At 40.7% G+C, this 20739-nt stretch overlaps 1 long non-coding RNA gene across 1 annotated transcript in view; it reads left to right on the top strand.

Moving 5' to 3' along the window:
• Window positions 1-20739, top strand: part of LOC121278663 — a 114534-nt gene that overhangs the window by 81136 nt on the left and 12659 nt on the right. Inside the window, exon 2 of the long non-coding RNA XR_005943254.1 lies at window positions 14405-14487. This is a non-coding gene — a long non-coding RNA (uncharacterized LOC121278663). The remainder of the gene's footprint in view (window positions 1-14404; window positions 14488-20739) is intronic.

Here is a 20739-nt window from a genome sequence, read left to right as displayed (position 1 = left end):
GTTCTCTTCAGATAGCAATCCAGTTCCCTGGAGAAGGCAAAGTTCAGGGGTAAAGGAGGAAAACAGATTCAGGAATGGTGCTCTCAGTTCTTTCTTTAGCCAACCAAATTAGGAACAATTTACATCTAAAGGGAAATTATGGCCTGAATTAGGAACCTTTTTTAAAAATGGGAACTATGTCATTTGGATGATTGTAGAGATTAGGGAAATACATTAGTTGTGTGGGAGTATCATCTGTACAGTAGCATCCCCCAATAATCTATAACAGTGGTAACATTTTGATTTAATCTTGAGCAGTATAGTACTTACATAAGGTTGGAGTTTATTATCTGACTTGAGGAAGTGTTAGGTTGGAGTTCTGTACTCAAGATGCACATAAATCCAGCTTGTAAGTGAGAAGAAGGTTTATTAAACTCATAGGGATTGACTAAGAGATGTGTCTCTAATCCTCTTCAACCAGCAAAGAATTGACAAATATATAACTCTCTTCCCCCTCACCCCAATCCTCCCCAAAGAACACAGAAAACCATTAAAACATCTAACACCTGGCTTCCAGGGAATTCAAATACATAACTGCCAGAGAATTCAGACACACGTCCATTATCAAGCTGTCAGGGAAATCAGTCCATAGTTTAGTTTCAAATATGTGCAGCAATACGAAGAAACTGGGTGCTTAACCAGTGGACGATATTGGATGAATAACTTGTAGATCACGATAAAGAGATTCATAACTAAATGGATTCCCATGAAAAACAGTGAAAAAAGACCCATTTTCTTTTGAAAAACAGATTTCTTTTTTAAGTTTTCACTTCTGTATAGGCAAAATTTGACCATGCTGCTCAACAAAGAAACAGAAAGCATAAAATTATGTTACCATTCAAATCACACACTTTCATGCACATTAGTTAATCAAAAGATGGTCAAAATGACATGAAACTTTGAATTTTTCCAAAATTCAAAATTTTGTTCATATTTATCAGTAATCATCTAGGGAGCATGAATTAGGAACTTATTCCAAAGCATACTTGCTAGGATGATGAAATTAAATTAGAAGATGCTAGAAAGGCACAGCCGTTCAGTCAACATAGAACCATAGAACACTACAGGACAGAAAACAGGCCATTTGGCTCTTCTAGTCTGTGCCGAAATATTATTCTACTAATCCCATTGACCTGCACCCAGTCCATAACACTCCAGACCTCTTCCATCCGTGTATCTATCCAACTTATTCTTAAAACTTAAGAGTGAGCCCGCATTTACCACGTCAGAAGGCAGCTCGTTCCACACTCACCACTCTTGAGTGAAGAAGTTCCCCTTAAACCTTTCCCCTTTCACCCTAAAGCCATGTCCTCTCATGTTTATAACATCTGAAAGAAAAAGTAGTTAACACTTCTGATGTCATAATTTACCTCATGCTGATTGATTTGCTGCGTAAATCCATCATTTATCACATTGTTTCAGATTTCCAGCATTACTTTTTCTCTTTTATTCTTATTGACACATGCATGTGTCATAAGGAGAACAGTATCATTTCTTGAGAAAGAAAAGGTTTAGAGGAAATTTCATAGAGGTGTTCAAAATCATGAGTCTAGACAGAGTAGATAGGGGGAAACTGTTGCAATTGACAGAAGGATTGAGAACTAGAGGGCACAGATTTAAAGTGATTGGCAAAAGAACTAAAGGTGACGTGAGGAAAATATTCTAATGCAGCAAATGTTGAAGATCTGGAATGCAATGCTTGAAAGGGTGGTAGTGACCGATTTAATCATGGAACTGAAGAGAAAGAATTGCAGTGCTGTCAGGCTAAATTGCTCTTGCAGAGAGCTGACAAGGACATGATGGGCTGAATGGCCCCTTGCTGTGCTTAAACCATGCTATGATTCTTTGTGATGCTGTGACCCCCCAACTACCATGAGGGTCAAATTCCTATCATATTTCTTGTTACGGTTGTCTTAGTTGTGTCCAGTCATGATGTCTAATGTGCATAAAGATTTCTACTTTGCCTTCTTTCTTTAGCTAAAACTTTCTGATTTTAATTTATCATCCTTCAGTTAGCAGGGCTGGGGATTACATTGTCTATTGCTATCAAGAGTGACATCCAAAGCCAGTCAATGGGATGAATGGACTGAACCTAACATTACTTCCCTCACAAAATAAATTAATATGTTCTATGGCAAAGCAGTCCCTCGAGCTGGATGCTTAACCATCTAAGAAAGCTGAGAGCTTAATACAGGCAATGATTCAGAATCACAATCTTTTGGATTTAAAGTACAGGTCACTGCTGATGGAGCAATGGGAACAGCTTTCTAATTACAGGTTGACAAAAATTCCTTGAGGTTTCATTGTAGGAAATTTGACCCTCATGCTAATACCACAGTGACTGTGACCGATTACTCACCATCACTTAAACTATTTGATTGAGACCTGGCAGTGAAATGAAGCATTGAATAAGGAGTGAAATCTGTACCACCAATGATTTCCATTGTTTTCCCCAGCGATATTATGATCAAAAAGGCAAACATAAGGTGCATAAAACACAATTCAATCCATCTTCATTGCATCTGGATCCTGATCTGACAGGCAGCGCTGAACATGGATTAAAGCCCAAATGGGTCAGTTTAATATCAGGCACCCTTTGGAGATAATAAGCTCCATTTAAAGAAACAAAGTTGTGATCTAAACTGCAGAGTTGATTTTTGTTAAGATAAAGCTACAGTGTGAAGAAAGCTTTTGAAATATCATAAGTAAAAACAAAATTCATATTTAAAGATGACCATGAATTCTTCTTCAACAGTTTTGAGTATCAGTGACAGTCGTGCAACTTCCAACTTCTGAATGGCTATTTTTGTAATTCATATGCTTAAAAATTACTGTTGGCATAAAGATTTATGTCAATGGATATTGAACAATGAATGACCAGCAGTGTTGGATTGTACCACAGCGCTTGCTTACTGTCTGTTTCCCAGCACTAACAAAGTTGTTGTCCATGAGAGTGGGAAGTGGCAAGTAATAATGCAGTCATATCATGTATTAGGACAATTAGCTATCAGAACAGCAAAGTGCAGCAGTAACTGGTGGCATGTTTGTCATGCTGCTAAGATATAGGCTTTGCTGGAGCATTGATTTGAGAGAACTAAAATCTTTTTTTCAGACTGAGTTAAGCCCTAGATAGCTCACCAAGAGCAGTTTCCGGGCTGTATACAACAATAGCTGTCCTTATACTGGCTGTCCCACTGAAACTTAGCTAAAATGTCTTTATTGATAAAATGCAGCATAATTGAATTAATGACATTTGAAATGTTGGACTGACTGATGTTTTTATGGAGAAATTGGCTTTGCAAGAGAGAAAATTACTAGTAACAGTTGATTTTTCAAACTGAAGCTCTTGGATAATGTATTTTGGAGACAGGAGTGAAAAAGCTAAATCATTATTTTACCAACTTTCTCTCATTTACTATCTGCTCTTCTGTGATGTCAGGTGTTGAGACAATGGACTGGAATTTGGCTATCGAGGTGGGTAGTTCAAATCAGGAAATTTCCCAACCTGTCAGACCCACCTCAGTAAATTTTTTGCCCTGGGGTGGACAGATGGAGTTGTGCCCACCAACCCTGGATGCACTGTGCTAGTGGCCATGGGCAAATGTTGAGGCAGGTTGGTTAAAACGTTTGCCACAGTTCTCTGGGACTTTGTCCCATTTGTGTTAGAAGATTTTAGGCCCTCTAACCCTCACCCCCTCATACCTGCTCACCCGCCCCCCTCAACCACACCCTGTTGTCCCTTATACCTTCCATGCCAACATACTGCCAGCTCATGCCCATTGGTGGCTTGGCTGTGAGTCCAGACCAATAAAAGTATTAGTTCAGCAGGGGATTCTGTTTTGACAACTGAAGTGAATTGTTGACTTTGCTTAATTGACATCATTAAGTGGCTGTAAGTTGTTCTTTGATCTCTTTTGTCAATGTTTTAATGTTTATTTTTTCAAGATTAAGAGGTGTGAAGTGTTTAAAACCTCTGTTATTGGTACTTTAATTGCCTCCCTGGCACTTTTATAGGGCTGTAGGAACAGGTCATTGCATGTTTTTCTTTTGCTTAGCAGTTACACACTTGCCATGGTTATTATTTAGCTTATTGGTTATGTACATACTGGATGAAAGGGCATGAAAGGGACATGAATTGACATGGGCAGTATGAAGAGCCATGGGGAATGGCTGGATAGCATAAGTCAGCAATGAGTTGCCATGGACAGGCATGAAAGAGGAATGGAGGCAGGGGTAAAACCATTTAAATTGCCTTTCAAAGGTCCCTGAATGCAGACTATGGTTCATGACTCATCTAAATCACTAGTCATGGAGAAACTGGTCCAACTCCACAAAAATTGCATTGTGCCTGCTACCACAATGGAGTGCAGGAAGTGGGCTAGCTATCTGCACCCTTATCCTGTGCCAATAAAAATTTGGGATGCTAGAAATGGGGGCAGGAGTCCTGGAATTGGGTCTCACCTGCCATTTTAAGTGACTCTGGAGTCACTCGACTCTGCAGAAATCTGGGCTTATGTGGATATGTGTCTTTTTTGCGCATACGGTGATGAAAGATGAAAATAATAGCAGGCAAAATAATAATGAATATTTGTGTCTGCTTTGAGTTTAGATTTAGATTCCCAAAACTGCAGGTTACCTATATCTGAAAATTGGATCTCCAGTGTATGCCAATAGTAGAGCAAGAGAGGAAACTAAAATAAACTACCTGATTGATTTGTTGGCCCACTGGCATACTACTGCTGAATTCAGATATATTCCCTCCCACAACATGAAATAATGAGACTCTGCTCAATTATTTTACAGCTATTTGCAATTTTCATATTAAACACTCATCATTTGACAGTACACCAGCTATAGTTCAGATACTGCATGAGTCAAGCATTACATATCAAAACCTTACATCTTGTGCTAGGAGTTATCAGCTTCCAAATGTGAGATATCCATATCAAAATTAAGAAAAACAAGTCAATCAATTTAATTATATTCATTAAACAAATGCAGCAGTAACATAAAATGAAAGTTTAAAAATATTGGTCACTATCCAAAATGAACAGGCTATGTTCTCAGCTCATGTGCTGTCTTATTATAGCAGGTAAATAAATTGGCACACAACAAACAAGTCCACCATCTTTTAGAACAATAGCATACAATCCCTGCCTTGTACAGTAAACCCACCAACTAAATTCCCAAGTGAGAACTGCATACCTATCAATATAGAACAGTCCAAGAACACGGACAAAAGCAATTTATAATGGAAAACCATTCAAGATATTTGCAACTCCACTCCCACAACATGCAACATGAATGCACATACTTAACAAAATGCTCATGGACAGTACAAAGACATAGAGCAATACAACATTAATGTTCAAAAGCTCAGAATGGAAATGAATGCTGATTCCCATCCACTTTATTTCTGACTCTGAGCCACGTCGTCTGGAAAGGTGCTGAATGCGTATACCTGGGTTGATGCTGGGAAAAGAAATCAGTGTGGTGAGGCATGTGCCTTAATCCTGAGTCCTCCCTGATAGCTGAGTGCAGGGCCATGGATGGCACTTTGCCAACAACAGAAATGTCAAGGCTGGGCTGATGAGAGATGGCAGACAATTTGCAACTTTAAAAATTACCTTGGATGTAATTTATTCTATGATTATTTATTACTTCCCAAAAATTTTACATAGCTAAATCTGAGTACTTTACAATAATCATTGCAACCATTTTTGACAGGCTTATTGATGCTCAATGAAAATGATTAATTCACTAAACTATAAGTGGACATTTGTCCTATCAGGAACAAAGGATGCATTTACACTACAACTGTGGTATTGGTACAAAGCAGCCTGTGTCTTATTCAGGACCAGAAGTGACATCAGACCAACGTGCCATAAGGTTACTTAAAGGAGAAAATCAAATTGTACTTCATAGGTCAGCTGGACCAATTCACACCAATATTAAGTTTCTGATTTTGATTTTCCAATAATAGAAAAAGCAAGACTGAACAGTCCCAATGTGCAGGGTTTGCCTGTGCCTCCAGTGTAGAGTGGTAGGATAATCCACTTTTCCAATTTGTGTTCCTATTCCTAGTTAAGGTGTTTCTAAGTTGAGAAGGTATTATGGATGCAGAGGATTGCCTTTATTCCTGCATTGATTTTACCTCCAACCTCTCTCCTTCCAAAATGCACCCATCATGGACTGATGCTTACTGGGGGAATTATTGTTCCTTCCTGAATAAAAAGCATTGGCAGGCATTATCAAATTCCTGTGACCGTAAATCAGTTGGAAACATTACAACATAGAAAATAGGAGCAGGAATAGGTCATTCGGCCCTTCGAGCCTGCTCCATCATTCAATATGATTATGGCTGATCCTCTATCTCAACGCCATACTCCTGCTCTCTCCCCATACTCCTTGATGCCTTTAAAGTCCAGAAATCTATCTATTTCCTTCTTAAATATATTCAGTAACTTGGGGCTGAATTTTCCCCTCCGTTTGGGGGGAATGGGGTGGAGTTGATGGGCGGTTGCACTTCCGATCGGCACCCCAAATTGGAGGCACGGTGCCATTTTACATGGGTGGGCCAATTAAGGCCTGCCCAGCGTGACGTCTGCACAGATGCACTATGCGCTTCCTGTGCTGGGGTGGGGGGGGGAAATCCCAAAATTGAAAGAGCGCACTCATCTCCCTGTGGCTAAGTGCAGCCTCAGGAAGATCATCTGTAAATGTAAAAATGACAAAAATAGAAAAGTAAAATTTCCCTTACATGTCTCCTCAAGTGACAATGTCACATGAGTTGGGGCATGTCCATAGTTTTTACACAATCTTTATTTAAATTTTTTAAAGTCAACATGAAATCTCATCCCGCCGGTGGATGAGGTTTCATGTTTTCCCTATTTGGCCACCAGGGCTCCTGGCCTGCCCGCCCACCTTAAGATTGGACGGGCAGGTCCTTTAATTGTTTAATTGACCCTGTCAATGGCCTCAATTGGCCACTGACAGGTTGGCGGGTACACAGCTGATTTCGCTGTGCCCCCGGCTTGCTGAAAATTTAAATCGGGCGCGGTGACGTCGAGAGTTTCCCCCAACGTCACCGTGCGTCATTTTACGTGTCGGTGAGTGGGCCCTGCCTCCGCTCACTGACTCGTAAAATTCTGGCCTTGGCTTTCACAGCCTTCTGTGGTAGATAATTCCATAGGTTCACCACCCTCTGGGTGAAGAAGTTTCTCTTCACCTCACTCTACCTCTTTTCCTTAGACTGTGACCCCTTGTTCTAAACCGCGCCCCCCCCCTCCACCCAGCCACAGGAAATATGATCCCTGCATCCAGCCTGTCCATCCTTGTCAGAATTTTATATGTTTCAATGAGATCTCCTCTCATTCTTTTAAACTCCAGTGAATACAGACCTAGTTGGCCCAATCTCTCCTCGTACAACTTCCTGCCATCCCAGGAATCAGTCTGGTGAACATTCGCAGCACTCTCTCTATGGCAAGTATATCCTTTCTTAGGTAAAGAGACCAAAACTGCACACAGTACTCCAGGTGTGGTCTCACCAAAGGCCTGTACAGCTGCAGTAAGACATCTTTGCTCCTGTACCCAAGTCCTCTCACAATGAAGGTCAACATACCATTTGCCTTCTTAACTGCTTGCTGCACCTGCATCAGTAATTGGTGTACGAGGATACTCAGGTCTTTCTGTACATCAATATTTCCCAGTCTATCACCATTTAAATAATATTCTGCCATTCTGTTTTTTCTACCAAAGTGGATAACTTCACACTTAACCATGTTATATGGCATCTACCATGTAATTGCCCACTCACTCAACCTGATAAAATCACCTTGAAGCCTCTTAAAACGCTTCCCATTGCTCACATTCCCACCAAGTTTGGTGTCGTCAGCAAACTTGGAAATATTACATTTGATTCCCTCATCCAAATCATTGATATATACATTGTCAATACCTGGGACCCAAGCACTGATCCCTGCAGTACCATACTAGTCACTGCCTGCCACTCTGAAAAAGACCCATTTATTCCTACTCTCTGTTTCCTGTCTGCTAAACAATTCTGAATCTATGCCAATATATAATTTCTTTCAAATCTTCCTCACTCGACCCTTGGTCCCTGAGTATTTCTGGGAAGTTATTTGTGTCTTCCTCAATAAAGACAGAACTAAAGTAGTCATTTAATTGCTCTGCCACTTCCTTGCTCTCTATTATAAATTGCTCTGTTTCAGACATTAAGAGACCTACATTTGTCTTCACCATTTTTTTTTCTTTTTATATACTGATAGAAATTTTTACAGTCTGTTTTTATGTTCCTTGCAAGTTTACTCTCATCCTCTATATTTCCCCTCTTAATCAATCTCTTGGTCCTCCTTTGCTGAATTCTAAACTGTTGTCAATCCTCAGGCTTGCTACTTTTTCTAGCAACTTTATATGACTTCTCTTTGGATCTAATACTATTTGTTAGTCATGGTTGGGCCACTTTTCCTGTTGTGTTTTTATACCAGAAAGGAATGTGTAACTGTTGCAATGCATACATTTGTTCCTTAAATATTAGCATTTGTTTATCCTTTTAATGAAGTTCCCAACCTATCTTAGCCACTCACTCTTCATACCTTTGTAGTTTCCGTTGTTAAAATTAAGGACCCTAATTTCAAACTACTTCACTTTCCATCCTAATGAAGAGTTCATCATGTTATCATCACAATTCCCTAAAGGATTCTGCACAACAAGATTATTAATTATACTTTCTCATTGCGCAGTACCAAATCTAAGATAGCTTGTTCCTCAGTCGGTTCCTTGACATAGTGGTCTAAACCATCTAGTACACATTCCAGGAATTCATTCACCACAGTATTATTGTTAATTTAGTTTGCCGAGTCTATATGTATATTTAAGTCATCCATGATTACTGTAGCACCCTTGTTACATGCATCTCTAATTTCCTGTTTAATGGCATCCCCTAGCTTATCACTACTGTTTGGAGGCATATAGACAACTCCACTAATGTTTTCCGCACCTTATTGCTTCTTAGCTCCACCCAGACTGATTCTACATCTAGATTTTCTGAGCCAATATCCTCTCTCACTATTGCACTGATTTCATCCTTAAATAACAACGCCACACCACCTCCTTTTCATTTTTGCCTGTCCGTCCTAAGTATCGAGTGCCCTTGGGTGTTCAGTTCCCAGCCTTGGTCACCCTGCAGCCATGTCTCCATAATCGTAATCATGTCATACCCGTTTACATCTATTTACATTGTTAATCCATCTACTTTATTGCAAATGCTCCGCGTATTCAGATACAGTGCCTTTAGGCTTGTCTTTTTAACATTTTTACATTTTTTTTTGTACTATAGTCCTATTTGCTACTAGCCCTTGTTCTTCAGCCTTCCACTTTTGCTTTCCACTTTTCTGTCTTTCATTCCTGTCTTTGCTTCCCTCTCTTGTGTCTCCCCACTCGGGTTCACATCCCCCTGCCCATCTAGTTTAAACCCACCCCCACAGTACTAGCGAATACCCCTGCGAGGATATTGGTCCTGGTCCTGCTGGGGTGCAAACTGTCCAGCTTGTACAGGTCCCATCTTCCCCAGAATTCGTCCCAATGCCTCAGGCATCTAAATCCCTCCCTCCTACATCATCTGTCCAGCCATGCATTAATGTGGTCTATTCTGCTATTCCTGACCTCATTAGCACATAGCACTGGAAGTAATCCTGAGATTACTACCTTTTGAGGTCATGATTTTAATTTATTTCCTATCTCCATATATTCTGCTTTCAGGACCTCATCCCTCTTTTTACCTATGTCATTCATACCGATATGGACCATGACCGCTGGCTGTTCAGCCTCCCCCTTCAGACTGTCCTGCAGTCACTCAGTGACATCCTTGACCTTGGCACCAGGGAGGCAACATACCATTCTGGCATCAAGTATACAACGACAGAAACATCTGTCTGTTCTCCTTATGTTAGGATCCCCTATCACCATTGCTCTCCCATTCTTTCCACCACCCCCCCCCCCCCCAAAAAAACCTGTGCAGCTGAGCCACTTGTGGTGCCATGGGCTTGGCTCTTGCTGCATTCGCCTGAGAAACCATCTCCCCCAGCAGTATCCAAAACGAAAAATCTGTTGGAGATGGCGATAGACCCAGGGGATTCCTGCACTACCTGTCTCATGCTTTTACTCTGTCTGGCGGTCACCCATTCCCTTTCTGCCTGAACACTGTTTACCTGCAGTATGTCCACTTCACTGTATGTGCTAATCACAAAGATCACATCTTTGTGGATGCTCCACAGTGACTCCAGGTGCAGCTCCAGCTCTGAAACATGGATTTCAGGTAGCTGCAGCTGGAGACACTTCCTATACACATGGTCGCACTGGACACTGGAAGTTTCCTCACTTCCCACATTGCACAGGAGGAACATTCCACTGGCCGAGCTGTCCTGCCATGACTTGCCCTTAAATTACTCCTTTTACTTACTCTAGTTTAGAGAATATCCTACTTACCAAGGATGCTGCTCTTCTTACTGAGGTAAAGTAGAAAATGAAAGGATCCCTCTTAATCAAGCCCCCTCTCTCACCAAATTCCAACTGAAGCACTCTAATACAGCCCAAAGCAGCACTCCAGTGCAGACAAGAGCAGCATGGTTGGCGGCTTGCTTTTATGCTGTCTGAATCTAGCTTCTGAAAACCTGTTTAAGCCAGTTAACTTATTTACTACTTGCAGCTGCAAGCAGAGCCTGTTTTGAAGCTGGACTAAAACTCACCTTCTCCCAACCCAACGAGCATCTTTTAGTTAGTTGCTAAATTAAAGAAAGATTAGACTTTAGATAAAAATTAACCCTTAAAACCCTCTGTCACCAAACTGCAACTGAAGCACTCTAATGCAGCCCAAAGCTATACTCCAGTGAATACACTTTCTTTGCATGTAAACCAAAGCTGATCCTGTGGGTGGTCACTCACCTGCAATTATAAGATTAAATGAGGGTCTTAATTGTAATAAGCTAATTTGTTATTTAAATAAAAATTTCTATGTTAAATTATCCATGTGTACTGGTAGCATGACATGTATAGAAAATTGCCTGCAGGAAAATTGCAAACAAGACCATGAGCATGATTTTTTTAAACACTTATCCAGTGCTCCTGAGGTTCCACACCCCTTAATTCAGATAATATAAATATGTTTAAAGTCGCGAAAAAAAATTCAGAATACCATTATAGAAAAATCAATACTATTAAGTACATGAATAAATTAATCATGGACACCTCTCAACGTCTAGCCCAAGGGTCTCACTAAATATTTTGCTGCAAATGGTTATCAATAGACTATGTTAGACCTATGCTAGATTTAATATTTTGGACCATTGCTTAAAATTGTGACAAGGTTCTGCATCATTCAGATGTGCTTTCATTTTCATCTCTGTTAAGCATCCAGCAGTTAATTTTTTATCAAGTACCATCCCTGCGGAAGAATTTCCATTGGTGCTTTCATTGAACATAATTTAAGACAAATTGAGTTGAGGCAGATAAAGATGTAATCTACCTGTAAGTACTTGCAGGGAAAAAAGAATACAATAAATGGCTTGAGACCCTTAGTTCTGTCATTTTTAATTTCATGCTCTGTAAAGCACACTGGCAAATGCAGGGCATTTTGACATTTGCACAGGCCCTGCTGCTTATTGAACGAAGACCCATGGCAACTAGACTAGATTGAGCAATTTAGCAAATAGGATGCAAATACTGCACGTTATGCTAGTTTACTGAAGTAACATTTCCAGGAATTTGAATTTGTTCAACGCATTTGTATGAATTACTTTATTCACGATTTTAACAGAGGCTCCTTTTTTAAAAATCAATTAACATATATTTTATAGTACATGTACACTACATCACCCAATTCTCCTTTCTTGACTCCTCCACTGTTGCTAAATTGTAAAATTGCTTAACCAATGTACAGTACTGGATGAGCAGAAATCTCCTCCAATTAAATATTGAGAAGACTGAAGCAGTTGTCTTCATTCCCTGCTACAAACTCTTGTTTCCTTGCTGTCGACTCCATCCTTCTCCCTGGCAACTGTCTGAAACTAAGCAATATCTTTGGTGTCATGCTTGACCCTAAGATGAGCTTCCAATCTGCACCATCATGAAGACTGCCTATTTCCACGTCCGTAAGATTTCCTGACTTTGTCCCTTGCCTCAGTTCACCTGGTGCAGAAATTTTCATGTTGCCTCCAGACTATTCCAATGCACTCCCGGGCAGTGTCCCACATTCTACCCTCCATAAACTTGACGTCATTCATCACCCATAACCCCTGTGCTTACTGACTGACATGGGCTCTCAGTTGAGCAACGTCTTGATTTTAAAATTCTCATCCTTGTTTTCAAATCCCTCCATGGCTTATCTCTGTAATCTCCTCAAGCTCCAGAACCCTTTGAGATATCTGCAACCATATAATTCTGGCTTCTTGATTTTAATTGCTTCACTTTTGCTGGCCATGCCTTTAGCTGCCTAACCACTAAGCTCTGGAATTCTCTCCCAACACCTTTGTGCCTCTTTACCCCGCTCCTTTAAGGCAGTCATTGAAACACACCACTTTGACCAAGCTCTTGGCCATTTGCCCTAATATTGCCTTAAGTTCTTCAGTGGCACATCTTGCTTTATAATGCTCCTGTAAAGTGCCTTGGGATGTTTTATTATGTTAAAGGTGCTAACTAAACACAAGTTGTTTTTGACAAGATTGTTTTAATTTAAAGCATTAATTGTCAGCCAGCTAATATGGCATGGTATAACTTTTGGACAATTCTGTACGTATTCTTTTCCAAATGTGAATTATAAGCAATTTTAAGTATCATTGAGAGTCAGTCTGAGGAACTCAGCTCACAAAGTCCTAGGATATGAATTGAATTATTTACCTTTTCTCCTGTGTATAATTATTCCTGTTTTGTTACATTCCTGCCTCTTCGCATATCAATTTTTAAAAAATCGTTCATGGGAATGGGCATCGTGGGCAAGACATAAACTTATCGCCCATCCCTAATTGTTCTTGAGAAGGAGGGAAGTATTAGGGCCAATTTTTATTCCCATTGGGAGTTGTGCTGACAGGGATCAAGCTCGGCAACAAGCCTTTGACCCTGTACATCATGAGATCAAAGAGACTTGGAACTCATCCATGTGGACCCCATCATCCTGCTGGTCATATCCAGTAGAAAGCAGGATACTAAAGCTGCTGCTGGAGACTGAATACAATGGCTGCAACACTCGACTAAGTGGTTTGGATTGGCTTTGGGAGGACGTTGCAATCTGGAGAATGGGAAGATGGCTGAGGTCAGGGAAGGCCCAATATTTTCTTATGGGTCCCAGAGGAGCACCCCTGCTCTTAATCTACAAGGATATAAATAAAAAGAAAAAATTAACATACTTCCCTGTACCTCGTTTAGAGGTGTCGCAGCCAGTTCACCAAGGTTTCTTCTGTAGCACTTCCCAAATCTGTGCCCTCCACCACCTAGGATGATAAGAACAACTGTGCACAGGAACAACATAAACTTCAAGTTACCTAAAAGGCATAGATCATCTCAACTTGGACATATGCTATCTTTCCTTTGTCATCACAGTGTCAAAATGCCAAAACTCTCTACCTAACAGCTTCACTATATGAAATGCAGGGGCTCAAGAAGAAGGTTCACCACCACCTTCTTAAGGACATTATATAGGGCAGTAAATGCTGATGTTACCATCCACACATCTATCCACGAATGAAAAAATGTTGGCTTGGTGGGGAAGGCACAGCAGCTTCTCTGCACAAGTCTCCAATTAAAATTGTAGTTGTGCCCTTACTGCCATCAGATCCCAATCTGCATATTTATAGGTGGATCTGACTGCCTTACGCTCCATATCCCTCTGCTTACCAAAAAGGAGAGTTTAACATTGCAACTTGCAGGGAGATAGCAGGGTCAGAATGGGTACGTCGCTTTAGCTGCCTGCCACTTGGTTTCCACCAAGACGACAATTGGCCTAAATATCTTTACACCTTGCTGGGTTTGGCTGAAATGTTCTTTTTATATTTAGCATTCCTATTTCACATAACCTTCTCCACTGGTTCAAATTAAATCATGGATGCAGTTGTAGAACCAAAAACCATTTATTAATATGTATAAGCACATTGCACTCTTTATTCAATTTGTTCTTTACACAGTAACAAATACTTAAGCAGATTATAAATGACCTTTGTAGCACTGGGTACTGCCATGTGACAAGCTCAAGACCTAAGGCGTGGAACCTGACTCTTTTACATTTGTTAATACTGCATATGGTTGGCTGACAAAGCGGAGGAGCTGATAAAATTTTGCCCTTTTAACTTTCCCACAGGCTGCCTTGCTGTTTGAAGGAGGGAGACTTCTATTTGCACTATCAAATACCAGTTGTTAATCCAGGCCCTGCTTCCATGATTAGTAAGTTCTCTTTTTGCCATCTTCTAAATAAGATTGATTAGTTGCTCATGCAAATGATGCAATCCTTTGCCAACAATGTCATATGTTACACACTCAGAAATGTTGGCTGTAAAATAAGCAGAAGTACCTCTGTTACAATTGCATTTGTGGAAAATTCATTTCTCTGAATCATTTTCGAGAATAAATAGAACCATTGCAGACATGAGGGAGACATGTAGCTGAATGAAGCGTTAAGGATGATTTGTGAATTAATTTCTAAATTAATGTGGAAAACATGAATCAAAATGAAAGCTATTTATGGAGAAAAGTGAGCTGACAAAATTATAAACCAATTATTACATTGTTTAAAACTTGTATTAGAAATAATTATTTGATTAAAATTGTGATTTCTCATGGGCAATGGCAATTTACTGCATTAGCAGAGACCCTGGGTGGAATTTAATGTTGGTGATGAGGATCCCACCCATTGGTTAGAGAATCAGCGGGGACCCTGCGTTGCTTTTCTCTGGGAAGCCTGACACAATTGCAAGGTAATCAGACGCTTACCTGGACTGCGTCAGGCCTCACATCGGATTAAGTCCTCAGTAGGGCAGAAATCCCACCCTTGAGAGCTGCTGGCCGATCAAAGGCCAGCAGCTCTCCATTACTGGCAGCACCACTGGGAGCAGTGGCTGCTGCAGGGAACACATTGGGCCGTCACCAGGGGATCGTTACTGGATCCCTGGAAAGAAGTATGTGGGGTAGGACAGGGGCTGTGGGAGGAGACTACCAGCAAGTTGAGTGGAGGAAGAGTGGTCAGATGCAAGAGCAGGAGGTGGATCTCAGTGGGCCGCCCTCTTTCTGATGCCGGGTTCCTCGATCGGGAACTGAGCACCTGTGAATGAGGGACACCCCTTAGTAGGCCACTGGCTAAACCAACAGGGTTTGCTGGGCAGTGGCTGGAGGCATAGGTGACCTGTGCGAGTGTTCTGTAATCCCTGAGCCACCATCAAACCTCAGTGAACCCAGGAATAATTGGTTTTAAATGGCTTATTAATGAGCCCCATTGCCTTCCTGCCACTAGCAGGCGAGTTTCCTGCTGCTCACTAAATATGGGACAGTTTTCCTGCTGCTGGAAGTTGGATGCAAGGCCTCCCACACGATTATCCCAGCTTGCCTGCTATCCTGAATTACCTGGAAAAACTCAGCAGGTCTGGCAGCATCGGCGGAGAAGAAAAGAGTTGATGTTTCGCGTCCTCATGACCCTTCGACAGAACTGTCAGTTCTGTCGAAGGGTCATGAGGACTCGAAACGTCAACTCTTTTCTTCTTCGCCGATGCTGCCAGACCTGCTGAGTTTTTCCAGGTAATTCTGTTTTTGTTTTGCATTTCCAGCATCCGCAGTTTTTTTGATTTTATATTATTATTGCCTGCTATCCTGCCTGCCTTAGGGAGCTCCATTCAGTATGGCGCACTATGTAAGAAAGTAGTTGGATTTATATACTTCCTTTCATATACCCTTTCCAGAATATTTCATAGCCAATGAATTATAAGAACTTAAATCTACCTTTAGCAAGTAAGTTTCTGATGGTTGCTATTTGCTATAAGATGATGGCATGGCTGCCAATGGTGGAGTGATGGGGTTGGGGGATGCCCAAAAGGCTGGAATGTAGAATTTGTGTAGGCTTGTATGGATGTGAAGGTTATATAGGTAGGGAGGGAGGGTTGAAATCATGGAGGGTTTTGGACATGAGAGAGTGAAAACTCAGCAGAAAATTAAGGGATTTGGCTGGACACAAGGAGATAGAGAGAAATAAAACTTTGCTAAAGCAATTGATGCAGGAGCTTGGCGGCTTTTGGAGCAAGAAAATAAACTGAATTAAAGTAAATATATTTTACATTTTCAATATTTGCAGTATATTGCCTTTTGGTTTAAATCCAACACTTCTCATAAGTGAATATTCTTCAAATTTCTGTGCCAGGTGGAGGGAAAATCCTTCTGTCTATTAAACAACAAGAGAACTAGCAAATAGCAGAGGCTATGATCTTGGTTAACCATCTATGTGGTCAGGGTGGCCTTGGTCATGAACAAACAGTGCTTCTGCTCTCTTTTGTAACTTAAGGCATGCTGATTTACAGCAGATGCGCAGGTATTTACTCTTGTAGCCCGGTTGGGATACACCAGCCCCGCATTCTGCATATAGTGTAGGGTTTGTTGTTCATGCCATAAGGTAACAAACTGGACAAAACCTCTTTTTATTGGTGAGTTATTGGATGCAAGGTCGGAAGGAAGTCTTGCTGAAATTACATAAGGCTTTGGTCAGGTCACACATGTTTACAGGGTATACTTGCTTTAGAGGCGGTGCAGCAGAAGTTGATTTCGAGGGTGAGAGAGTTCTCATATGAGGAGACATTGAGTACAATGGGTCTGTATTCTCTGGAGTTTAGAAGAATGAGAGGTGTTCTCACTGCAATGCCTATAATTCTTAGAGGGCTTGTCAGGGTAAATGCTGAGAGACTGTTTCCCTGAGCTGGAGAGTCTAGAACCAGGGGACGATAGTCTCAGGATAAGCAGTTGGCTATTTAGAATTGGGATGAGGAGAAATTTCTTCATTCAGAGGGTTGTGAATCATGGAATTCTCAATCCCAGAGCACATTTGTTGAGTATATTCAAGAATGAAATAAATAAATTTTTGGGTACAAAGGAAATCAAGGGATATGGAATAGGGCAGGAAAGCTATGTGGAAGATCAGCCGTGATCTTACAAATAAAAGAGCAGGCTTGCCAGATAATATGTGCTATTCCTGCTCCTATTTCCTATGTTCTTATGCGGAGGGGAATTTTAAAATCAAGGCATTAGTGTGATGGAAGCCAATGCAGGTCAGCAAGCACAGGGATGATTGGTGAGCAGGCCTTGAATTGGATTTAGGTCATGGGCAGTAGAATTTTGGATAAGCTCAGGTTTATGAGACATGGAAGGTCATGTTTAGTTGACTGAACTCCAAGAGTGACTAATGAACTTAGCTGTCTACAGCCAGTGTTGACACAGCTGCAGAGAGGAGTGCAAACTTTGACAACTTTATTACCTTGTAATGAGTATTTTTATTTAGTTTTGAAATGCCTATGTGTTTATTTATAAAAGGTTAAGAAGTGTGAATTGGATAAACGCTTTTTGTTATTGATGCTATGAATTGCTATGGTTGATGAATGCTTTTTGATGTTGTAAGCTGACCAATTGTTTTTCAGATTTTCAAAGCCTCTTTGCTTATTAGGACAGTTCCATGGGCATTTCAAAGACTTGCCAGGTGTGGCAGTGCCTCTTTGGCCCTGTACATAATGGATACTGGGAAAGTGGGTATGGGAGATACATGGGGGACATGGAAGGGGCATGGGGAATATGAAGGAGCATGGAGGGGGCATTGAGATGTTGGATGTGTGGAGTGGGCATTCTAGATATGAGGAAGCGAGGAGGGGCATGGAGGGTGGGAGTGGGGGTGAGAGCTTGAGGCCTGATAATCATGATTAAAACTGGGCTGATGTCCTAGAAAACAGAGACAGCTCTTCTGGCCTGCCAGCCTCGACATGCACCTGCCTCTATTGCTGCCTCGGAACTGCCTCCAGAGGGACAATGCCATCCTGGTCCCACCCTCCCAGTATGAAAATATGGCGGGCGGGATCTCTCTTGACGGAGCCAGATTTGCGGGATCAGGAACTTCCCGCATTCACACTTGCCGTCTCCCTGAAGAAAATCCAGCCATAAGTCTTCCAAATCAAGTTATATTAGTTGTAGTTAAACCTCCCTGTACTCTTTCCCAATGTGTTTCTTAATTTTAACTCAGTTGAGCACCATCTTTGGTACAAGTGTGATTGTATTCTATCTCCTGTGCCAATTGACCTCTGAGTGAGTTTGCCAATTTAGCATTCTCCTTAAACTGTGGGCATATTGCCATTAGGAACCGGAAGGAGACACTTATTTCACATTGAACCTTTACTGAAAGAGATGAGACTGCCTTCCCATCAGTTTGATCTGGATTCAAACCCAGGCAGAAGACATAAAAGGATAGTGTGCAATCCCACAGTTCAATTCCATCTTGCAGGACAGAAATGCTGAATAAAATTAAGGTCTCATCCTTCACTGTACTATCATCAGACAGAATGTTGTTAGGTATGAGGGTTTGAATGTCTGGGTTGGCTCCGAGGCAATAGCTGAAGGCCTACCTGTTTAAGCATAGAGTTTAAATGAAAAAGAGATGACCTGCCATGTGTCATGCCAAACACTGAAGAGGATGGGAGAAAAGTTGTTTGATGGAATTACTGTCATAGGTATACTTGAAGAAATTCAGCTCATTGTCAAATCTCTCCAGGGTATGGTACACCTTTAGTTACTGACAGCCAAACTACTTATTACAGAAGCCGCACATCAGCATAACTATCATTAAAATATATCTTTTGGCCTGAAACTACATCTCACGCCACAGTAAAAAAAATTATCTTTATGCTAGGCAAGTGAGGAAGAGAAAAACTTAGAATAGTGTTTAAATAGAGAGATACGTAGTTCTGAAATTGCATATCAAACCTTGCCAGGATTTTCCCAGCAAGTTTTTTTTGGATTGCCCATTCTGCCGAAATTGACAACTGTGACGATTGAGTGGGTGATTTGGGAGCTAAAGAGCACTCATTTCTCAGTCAGCTTTAGTTTAATTGATCTCCAATGTTCTCTTTGGTCCTAATGCAACCTGCAGGGTACTTTTGTCTTATTATGTGCTTAATTGGCTTTCTTAAGTCCTTAGCCTTTGGCCTTTCCTGATCTGCAAACTGTGGCAACCATCAGCTGTACTGTGTGAATACTTCTCCTGTGTGAATTCTTCTGCACCACTTTAAATTGCTATTTTTTAAAATCTTAGAATTTCTCTTTTAATGTCAGCCAATATTACTCACTGTTGGTTTAGTTAATCGAGCTAAATGATGATAATTTTCTACGGCTAAAATAATGAATCTGCCAGACTGATATGAATATAAGTTTAAATCTTTTCTGGATTATTACCTGTTTCAAACTTATGCTACTTCGTTTGATTTTATTTTCAGATGGCAAAAGCATTAAAGGGAATTTGCGTAATCATGAATAAAATGTTGCACAAACACCCTGACTACTTGAGAACTGCACCGTAGTGAAGAATTAAATGTAATAAAGATTAATGGTGACACATCAATAATCTTATTATTGCTTATATTTTTGCTCTTAGGAAAGAGTTAAAAATTCAGATAAAATTTATATGATTCTAGCATCACAGAGTCAAAGGACAACCCTTTTCTTGAATGTAATCAAAATACCATAAATAAAAGGTGAATGCTGCAAAACTACATGGCAATTTGTACAACGATGTTGCACATGGCATAACACAGCTGCATGGAAATTGTACATATTAATTACTTACTTTTTATCAGTTACAAAAAACTGCTCACAGAAGCAAACCTGTCATGCCTGAACTTTCTATGCATTTTCACTCCAGAAGCATCTGACATCAGAGTAAGTCTATGTATATTTCTTGGTGTTCACAATAAAATCCATACTCTGAACAGATAGACAGTAAAATATTCACCCATTTTAATGCAATTTATTAATATTTATTTATCCATCTACCTTTCTCTGCAATGGCGAAGAAAAACATTTTGAGCACAAAATTCCAACCAGGCAGGATTGGCACAGATCACAGTCAAGAACTTAAAGCTAGGGAAGAAACTGGTTCCTCTTAGAGGAGTGAGTGCCAATCATCTCTCAATCCCACCCCCTTCAACAGTTGCCCCCTCACCTTTCATGTCATGTGTGTCAGTGGGAATTCCCAGGTTAGGCCGGGAGTTTTGTCAAATTCACCCAATGTGGGCTACAAATGTTAATGTGAGTCTCTCAGAAGTCTGAGGAAATGACCCTAACCCTTAACAGCGGTCAGCCCTTGCTTAAAGACTTCTTGAAAATTCTTTTAAAAAATCACCTTGTATTTTACTGGAACTGATTGGTATATTCTGTAAAGCCAGTTGGTGAAAGATAACACTAGAGCCGGACTTTACTCAGTCTTACATTTATTTATTGAATTAAACATTACATGCATACACCTCCTAACTCAGCCACACCACCGTTTCAACAACTGTCTTTTGCTATGTGCTCAAGTCCCCAGTAGCCCCAGTCAAGCCTGCCAGCTACATACAACTAAACACAATTAATATACAACAAACACTGATCTCAACATATTTAAAACATCTGTATTTTTAGTAGGGA

Source organism: Carcharodon carcharias, chromosome 6, assembly GCF_017639515.1.
Source record: "Carcharodon carcharias isolate sCarCar2 chromosome 6, sCarCar2.pri, whole genome shotgun sequence".
In the NCBI taxonomy this organism is placed as follows: domain Eukaryota; kingdom Metazoa; phylum Chordata; class Chondrichthyes; order Lamniformes; family Lamnidae; genus Carcharodon; species Carcharodon carcharias.
The sequence above is the reverse complement of the archived record's forward strand: the minus strand, read 5'-3'. Positions and strand labels throughout refer to the sequence as shown.